Source organism: Patella vulgata, chromosome 9 (genome assembly GCF_932274485.2).
Source record: "Patella vulgata chromosome 9, xgPatVulg1.2, whole genome shotgun sequence".
Classification (NCBI taxonomy): domain Eukaryota; kingdom Metazoa; phylum Mollusca; class Gastropoda; family Patellidae; genus Patella; species Patella vulgata.
Window position 1 is genome coordinate 14501763 of NC_065887.2, and position 10189 is coordinate 14511951.

Below are 10189 nucleotides of genomic sequence, written 5' to 3' on the forward strand. Positions count from 1 at the left end.
GACTCCAATAAATTGAGAACCCCAGCAGGAACGAAATAAAAGATACTAACAAGGCACATGAAAAATCCCCATCCAATCTGAGCACCTTCTGGTAATGGCATATTTTCAGCTCCAGCAATAATAAGAGCTAATAGAATACAGCCAATGGAAAGATAAAAATACATTGCATGTATACCCTTTGAACAAAGTCGCTTATAAAATTAACATGTAGCTGAATTAAGGTAGACATCCGCTCTTTCCGAGGGGGTCCACTAGTCGGCGGGTGCACTAATCCGCGGGTGCACTATTCTCCCGCTATAAAAATGCCTATCCAAAAACAAAACAGCATGACCTAATGAAGTTTTAGGCCATGTTTGTCATGGTCAAGGTAATACATGGAAGTTTTATTGCTCCGTATTGACTGAAAGTTTTAAATCAATTCGTGGAAAAGTGAGGAAATTGAAACAATGTTGCGCATTTGATCATTCTCTATTGGCTCATCGTGTCCAATCAATTCTTGGAAAAATGGTTACATGTCAGTGTGGGTGTGTTGCGTACATACCATACCAGACTCGGTGTATTACATTGCATTGTCGGTCGGGGTTGGTGCTTTACATTTCATTTTCAGGGTAGGTGCGTTATGTCAGCTTGGTTGTGTTATGTCATTGTCATGGTAGATGCGTTAGTATTATTGTCAGAGTTCGTTACAGGTGTGCATTTACATGTCATCATCAATCCTAAAATGACAATAATAGATACCGGCGGACTAGTGCACCCGCGGACTAGTGAGAATTCACGCTCTTGCCTATCACCCCCTTTTTTTGCATAACGATTTTTGTTGAAACTTTGCTCAGTAAGGTTTGGTGACGTAATTTTGAGGCAGGATGGAACATTTATCTCGACGAACAAAACACCGAATAAATATTTATGTTTTTCTTGTTCGCAGACGACGAACATGGTAACGCAGACGAACAGTTGATTTAGGTCGTACAAAAAGTCTAGCGCCACCTAAAACCACCACAGACGACGAACATGATAACGCAGGCGAACGAATGTTTAGCTCGAACAATACCTACGGCCCAATGACGTATACATGTTAACATATCATATGACGCGATTTCAAACTGGCATACATTTGAATGTCATGTAATATGTATGTGATCATTGATTTTCAAATTGCTATACGTTCTATTTTATGACGAACAGTTTTTCGGAACAATTTTGTTCCTGTGTTTTGAACCCTCAGACGGCAAACAAATTGATCGGAACAATGTTTTCATGAATGTTACATCGTGCGTTCAGCTTTACAATACAAGGCCCTGTTACTCAAAAACTTAAACTAAAATCACTAAAATAGATTTTAACTAAAATCAAACTGAAATTTTATGTGTTTCACGAAGATCGATTGTAACTTGTTTGTCGTCACTTCCGGTTTCTTCACGTGCTTGTTTCACATCTCCCGTAGCAATGATCTCTGTGTTAAAGTTATATTCGGGATGTATTTAACCAGTTCTATCACATATTTTATAATGACTGACACCAATATTGTCCTTTAAGACGATTTTAAGAAGAATTAAGTTTTTGTGAAACAGGGCCCTGGCATATGTATGCCGCGTAGTTACCTGTATGCTACTAACATTTATAAGGAAAACCCAATGCAAGCTGTGGAGAAAGATATTATCTCATATTCCCTTCATCGGTCGTAGAAAGTAATCAACCCATCGAAAATGAGTTAAATATATAAGAATTAGCATTAAAGCGCCAAAATATCTTGGGTTCTGAATCAAAGGCGTAGACACCTTTATCTTAATATACCTATCCGAGGTTCCACAAAAACACGAACGTTCATTTCGGATACATGTTTTGCGGTAAGTCAACAAATATTACGTAATCCCAAGTGTTCTTCCGTGAACTCAAACTTACAGTCCCATTAACTTTGTAAAGACAGACAACGAGATCTTTGTAATGTATCGCGTTCACAAACTTTATAAGTCAAAATTTAAGCGAAAAATAACCCAGCAAAGCTTGTCCGACAATTACGAACGTAAAAGGAGGCATTACTCTGAAATAATATGCAATCGAAATACAGGTTCCTTCCTTGCGACGATCCACTAGACTCGCTATCCTGGAGGTGGCGGGTTCGATCCATATGTTTTCCGGTATATGTTCCCTTTGTAAGTGGTGGAGGACTGACACGAACAGCTGTCTAGTCGTTTGGATGGTATAAAAACCCGAGGTCCCGGGTACACATTGGCGTGCACGTAACAGATCCATTAACAGCTGGAATTCGATATAAGAGTAGGCCGTAGCGCCGCTGTCTGGGCAAAATTTCCTTCAAAGAACACTGTATGGCGTCTGTCCGTCTGCGTTAGCCCAGTCGGAGTACAACGGTAGGACTTAAACACCTTTTCATTTCATTTTATTTCCAACAGACGTCTTGTCGGTATCGTAATCGCACGAATCAGTTGTCAAAATCTTTATGCATCGCCTATTCAACAGCTATTGTGTGCAAATTTTGAGGCCAATTGGTTAATCTATTTCCGGTAAAACGTTTTAGTAGGTTTATGCGACCTTATGGAGATCGCTGGATATGTGAACAAAAGCTATATTACCTGCTACAAAACAAGCTACGCTGGCTATCATGTAAACCATTTTCTGTTTTTTTATTAGGCCTAGTATAGATAAAACCAATCCGCCTACCCCAGCCAGGAAACCAAGTATAACAAACGCCCGGACAGCTTTAATATAATCTGGAAGAAATACAAAATAACCACATATTGTACAATACATATTCTAACATGGGGTAGACTATCCACAATTCTCTCGGTTTGGGCATCAAGCTAATAACCTTTTAAAAAGTTACAGGTTTAATATGGCAGCCAGTACATATTAAAAACTGAGTCATTTTATTCATTCAATTTCACATAATGCCAGCGGTTGCCAGGCAAATACGGCCACATTTTGCAAGAGATGGATAGAGAAGCTAAAAACAAAAAAATCAGGGGCCATAATCCAGAAAGTAATTATCCGAATACGCAGTTTCATCAAAATCGGATCAAAATTCTGACATCTAGAGGGTCCATAACCTTCGTAGTACATACTTTTACACAATTTACGTGCAAAGAGCGGCCAATCAGGGGCCATAATTCAGGAAGGAACCGATATCTTTGGGACATAATCATGTATATTTTAAGTTTCATCAAAATCTGTGACTTCTAGCGGGTCGACAACCTTGGTATGACATACTTTTACACTATTTGCGTACAAGGAACCGCCAGTTTGTCAATCAGTTTTTGGGTCCCATTTTCACGAAATTGGAACTCACCCGTCATTAAGGTGTAACGGTGATAAATTAAAACGATTTTTTAAAATTGGATAAAAATTGTGACCCTAGAGGGTCCACACCGCTAAAAACGTGATTTTTCGTACAGAGGCCATAATCCAGGAAGTTACGGTACGATATGCTCGAAAATCATAAAGAGTCACGTTCTTTGGATTATAAACATACATTTCAAGTTTCATCAAAATCAGATGAAAATTGTGACTTTTAGTTTGTCCACAACCTTGCCATGGTCTTACATACGGTTACACTATTTGTGTACAAGGGGCGACCATATTTCTGGCAGTTTGGGTCGGATATTTCAAAAATTGATGTGTAACGGTGATTTATTTAAACGGTTTTTAAAATCAAATACAAATGGTATGTGATTTTTAGCACACTCAGGGGCCATAATCCAGGACGTTACATCGGATATGCGCGATTATCAAAAGGAAGCAAGATCTTTGTGATATAAAAATAAATTTAAAGTTTCATCAAAATCAGATAAACATAGTGGCCTCTAGTAGAAGGTCCACAGCCTTGATATTTCATATTTTACACTATTTGAGCATGAAAGGCGGTCATTTTTTCAGGCAGTTTTGGTCCGATTTTCACGAAATTCGAATTCAACCATCCTTAGGGTGTAACGGTGATATATTCACGCGCTTTTCTTTAAATCCGATGTAAAATTGTGACTTCTAGAGGGACCACAAGCTTAAAACGCGATTTTTTGTACAATCAAGGGCCATAATTCAGGATATGACGATCCGATATGAGCGAATATCGAGAGGATCCACGGTCTTTGGGTTATAACCATGTATGTAAAGTTTCATCAAAATCGGATCAAAATTGTGACCTTTAGAGGGTCCACAACCTTAATGATATACCATATGTTTACACTATTTGCGATGGGCGGCCATTTTGTCCGACAGGTTTGGTCTGATTTTCACGAAAATCGATTTCAACCCACATTACGGTGTAACGGTGATATATTCGAACGTTTTTTTGTTTTTATTTTAAATCGGATAATAATTGTGGCCTCTAAAGGGACCACACGATAAAAACGCGATTTTTGGGCGTATAAAAAGCTTTGATATTTAGACGGGGTGATTTTGTAAATTAACGCAATTAAAGCTTGATAATTCATGACGGCAGGTTGTGATGATACTGTCTAGAAAAGTTATTCTGTGGAATAATATGTTAAACTAACCAGCGGCTGCCAGGCAGGATATCCCCACATTTTCGAGAGATGGATAGAAAACAAGCTAAAACGAAAGTGATTTTTCCTACAATCAAGGGCCATAAATCAGGAAATTACAATTCGATATGCGCAAATATCGACAGGAACCAAGATCTTTGGGTTATAAACTTACATTTCAAGTTTCAACAAAATCGGATAAAAATTGTGACCTCTATAGGGTCCACAAACTTGATATACCATATTTTACGCAATTTGAGAACGAGGGACGGCCATTTTGTCTGTCAGTTTTGGGCCGATTTTCACGAAATTCGAACTCAGCCGTCTTTATGGTGTAACGGGATATAATAGAGAGGTTTCGCACCAGTACGTATACAGTTAGTGGGACGGATACGTCATCAATCTGTGCGTTCTTGTGACGTCACAGCAAGTTTCCTTATCCGTAATGCGTACTGAAGGATACGTCATCAGTTTGTGTGTTCTTGTGACGTCACAGCAAGTTTTCCTATCTGCTATTCGTACAGAAGGACGGCTAGTCAGCTTACTACATGTGGTCGAAAAACGAGTAAGTAATCTTCAATTTTTTCATATATTCGGATATGAACAAACTATTTCATGAATTACAAATCTTTGTAAATACCATGTAGTCCAACGAATTATTGATTATTTGTGTTTTGAACATCAAAAACTTGTCTAAAAGGCGCTATGAAAAGACCCCTATACTAGGACAAAAATCTTGTTTTTTTCTTCGATTATATTTTTTTTTATTTTTTTATTTTTAAAAAATGGCGATGGCAACAGCAACAAAAAAGCCGACACGCTTTTATCCTGCAATGGATATCAACCTATTAAAAGAAGTATTAGCGCAGTGGTCCCCTGCCCAAATTAAATGGGAAGCTGTGGAGAAAAAGTTAGGCCTACAACTAGAGGGTTTGAACGTGCAAGTGACAGCAAGAGCTTGTCGCGATCGCTACAAAAAACTAATCACTGCTTATCGATCTGAGGAACTGGCATCACTAAGAGCGTAAGTTATAAACAGATACTTTTCATGCACGGATCCTTGACCTTGGACTTATATTACTATTGTAGACCCCAGTGGTAGGCCTAGTGCCAGAGGTATGGGAAGTGACATATGGGCATAGGCTTAAGTTCAAGACTTGTATATGCTCTTTTATAAATGGTTGAAATGATTACTTAGTATAATTTAAACCCCGCCCACCCCTCGCTCTATGCCTGGTTGGTCCTATGTGAACTATCTGAACACGATGGAATGTAGGGATTGATTATGTATCCTACTTGTAGGGCTTATGTGTTCTCATGATATTTGAGAGTGCCAAATTGTGTTCATAGATTAATTGAAAAGATGTATTCTTTTGCACCAGACACGCGTTTCGGCCATTGAAGCCTCGTCAGTGATGCTGGAGTTTAAAAAGAATACAATACTCTTAACATGAGCGTTTTATGCTTTAATGTTTCAGATCTGGAACTGAGGAGGAGTATAGGGAAAGAGAAATGGTGTTGGGAGAATTAACAGAGCTGGAGGCGGAAAATGAAAAGAAAGAAAAGAAGATGAAAGATGAAAAAAAGGATGAACAGGGTGATGAAGTCCGCCAAGCCGCCATTGCAATCTATTGCTATTGGTAGGCCAGGGGTTTTATTCACAAAAACAAAAACTAAAATAAAATTTAAATTTTAAAAAGACACTGCAATTTTATTACATATTTTGAAATTGGTTTTCGTGTTTAGCCAATGAAATTGCAGTGTCTTTTTAAAATTTAATTTTTTTTCTTATTTTATGATTTGGTGAATAGGGCCACTGATTGGTTGTTTTAATGCAATTAAAAACATTTTTTACCTAATAGGATTGCAAATATAGTTTTGTAAAAGTTAATCATCTAGCCTGGTCAACTAAAAGGGATAATCCCACTCTGGTTGTAACCAAACAAATGTCCCCAATCTTCATTTTGATTAATAAATTGTAGTTTATAAGATATTTCAATTTATTGGTGTTATATATTTCATCTGAATAAAACTATTTTAAAAAATTGAAAAATTATGGCTAACTTATCAAAAAATATAAAAAAACTAAAAGTTAGTAAAAGCGACTGGTAAAACAGTCTACCAAAACGAAAGTAAACCAGTATAACGATTGATTGATATCGTGTGTATTACGTCAATAAAGGCTATTTTTTTTAAAAATCTTATATTTTTGAACCAGCAAGAGTGGGATTATCCTTTGAAGCATTCAGATTATGGCCTAAATCATGACATGATGTAGGCAGTTTACACTAGCTTTCTCAATCTCACTTTTTGTTTTAGAATTAAACAATTAAGCAGTGTGTTTTGTTGTCTAACCAACCCCTTAAATAAAATAAGTTTTAATCAGACACATTTTTTGATAATAATCCCCGTGTCTTATGTTTCCAGATGATAATGGTGAAAGCACTAGTAAGAAGCGAAAGAAGAGTAATTTGAGCGCCGATTATGTCAAATTTTTAAACGAGAAAAATGACCGTGAAATGGACTTAAAAAAGGAGCAACTAGAGTTAGAAAAGGCGAAATTTGAATGCGAAAGGAAAGAAAGGGAAGCCAGGACAGTACACGATAGAGCAATGCTGACACTACTTACAGAGCTGATTGTAAAAAAAAATAATTAACATCATGATATATGTACATTTAATTTATTCCTTTTACTTATGTATGAGATTTAAAAAAAAAACAAAAAACAATAGTAGTTTTAGCAATCTGTTTATCCCAAATAATTCTCCAATGTAGGTCGCATGAGTACAAAATAATCACTGGTCTGGCTACCATATACACATGTATGACAGTTGGTCAAAAGAGCACCCACGACGTAATACTTGGCGATAGGCTGCAAATGCAGTTTCAAATTTTTCTTGAAATCTAGGAAAGCCCAAAGCTGCACAATTTTCCCAAATCCCCATTCAACACATTCCCGCACACTTGACATTTTTGAGTTAAATAAATTCTCATCTTGGGTCAAATTTGCTCCCTTAAATGGGCACAAAATATACTCCTTGAGTGGATATGCGGGATCACCATAAACAGCAAAACGTTGCCTATTGATGGTGTATAGTGGATGAGCCTCAAAGTGATCTATTAGTCCACTTGAACGTAGTAATGCACAATCATGCCGTCGTCCCTCAACTGGACCGTACAAATTTCCAATTATTCCATTTGGCAACATGACTGACTGGAATTTCAAGGCATGTACCCGTTTGTGGTCATTATAGCACACTCTTTGGTTGATGCCATGTCTATGAACGGTACCATCTATAAACCCAAAACAATTCATCAACGGGACATTTTTCGAATGTATGGCATCTGCATATGATTGAAGCGAGTCTCTTGTCATCCATGGTTGTTCCATGTTTTTGAGCAAATGTCCATGAGTGGAATACAGGAACTCGAGGGTTTCTTTCACAATGAAAGATAAGGTTGATTTTGGTCTACCGAAAACCCTTTCCATGTCTGAAAGGCGATTCGGATACGCTAGCCTTCGTAATGAAATGCATAACGCACCCAAGCCATCAACAACTGTCCTATTTTCGCAGACGAATCTCTCGGGAAGTTTCAATGCAATACCAAGCCTCTTTAATGAATCTTTATCAAATCTAAATAAATCCACGGACTGATCATCGCTGATATTATCCAGATTAAAATCAACATCTGGGTCGTATGTTACAAGGCCATTGCGTCGTGCATCAGCATTTTCCAATTGATGAAGAATCATGTTTTCGTCGTCATTCTCGATCGCCATAATCAAAATGTTTTCATTATAGGGTCGCGCCATTTTGACTAGACATACACGTTCCGCTATACGTTAAAAATGCGAAACCTATAATAGCAGTCTAACCGTTAACGGATAGCTATGTGTAACCGTACTTGTTTACGTTCAGGTGCGAAATGTCGCTAGTAATACGTTTTTTTTAAATTGAATACAAATTATGACCTCTTTAGGGTCCACAATCCAAAAAACGCGATTTTTGGTACAATCAGGGGCCATAATTCAGGAAGTTACGGTCCGATATGCGCGAATATCGAAAGGAACCGAGATCTTTGGGTTATAAACTTACATTTCAAGTTTCAACAAAATCAGATAAAAATTGTGACCTCTATAGGGTCCACAACCTTGATATACCATATTTTTACGCTATTTGAGAACGAATGGCGGCCATTTTGTCTGTCAATTTCGGGCCGATTTTCACGAAATTCGAAGTCAGTCGTCCTTAGGGTGTAACGGTAATATAATAATACGTTTTTTTAATTCGGATAAAAATTATGACCTCTTTAGGGTCAACAAGCTAAAAACGCGATTTTTCGTACAATCAGGGGCCATAATTCAGTAAGTTAAATTCCGATATCCGCAAATATCGAAAGGAACCAAGATCTGTGGGTTATAAACTTACATTTTAAGTTTCAACAAAATCGGATAAAAATTGTAACCTCGATAGGGTCCACAACCTTGATATACCATATTTTTAAGGCTATTTGAGAACGAACGGTGGCCATTTTGTCTGTTACTTTTGAGCCGATTTTCACGAAATTAGAACTCAACCGTCCTAGGGTTTAAGGGTGATAAAATAAAACGGTTTTTTAAAATCGGATAAAAATTATGACCTCTATAGGGTCCACAAGCTAAAAACGCGATTTTGCATACAATAAGGGGCCATAATTCATGAAGTTACGGTCCGATATGCGCGAATATCGAGAGGAAACGAGATCTTTGGGTTATAAACTTACATTTCAAGTTTCAACAAAATCGGATAAAAATTGTGACCTCTACAGTGTTCAGAAGCCAAAAACGTGATTTTTCGTACAATCAGGGGCCATAACCCCAGAAGTTACGGTCTGATAGATGCCAATATCGAAAGGAACCGAGATCTTAGGGTGATAAACCTATATTTCAAGTTTCATTGAAATCGGATAAAAATTGTGACCTGTAGACTGTTCACAAACAATTGTGAACGGACAGGGCGACAACAATATACGTCCACATGAAAATGTGGGCGTATAAAAATCAATTCAGCTGTTCTTAACAACTTACCTGGAGGGTTCGGATAGCTTACACACATTTTCCTTGCACGGCTGCAAACTTGCCACAACCCAAAAAAAAACCGGATCGTTTACAATCCAATACACAGCGGATAACCCAGTGACATGAAACAAACATTCCACACCTGTCAGGCAGATGGCTAGCAAGGAAAATAAACTGTATCCTCCAATTTCAGGCATTATGTCCTTCTACGTCCAATAGTACTCTGAAAATAACTGACAAAAAAGTAAACAAACAAGAAATATAAACTTGTGAGGTGCATGAAATGAATATATCCTGGGCAAATGTGTAGTGACAAAGATCTTTATGAAGACAAATTGGAAAGAATACTTTACATTCTTCATGATTATAAGATCAATGAGTTAGAATGAGACACAATAAAACATGAATTTAAAAGATTCCTTGACAGTTGGAATTCGATATAAGAGTAGGTCGTAGTGCCGCTGTCTGCTCAAAATGTCATAGGACACTGTATGGCGCATGTACGTGTTCATTAGGACATTAAACAATATTAGATTTTGTATTTCAGTAATTCAGATTTTGAAATTTGAGACAAAAAGACGTAGATCCTTGTTTAATGGTGACTGTAGGCGGTTTAGTTTTATTTGAGAATTAA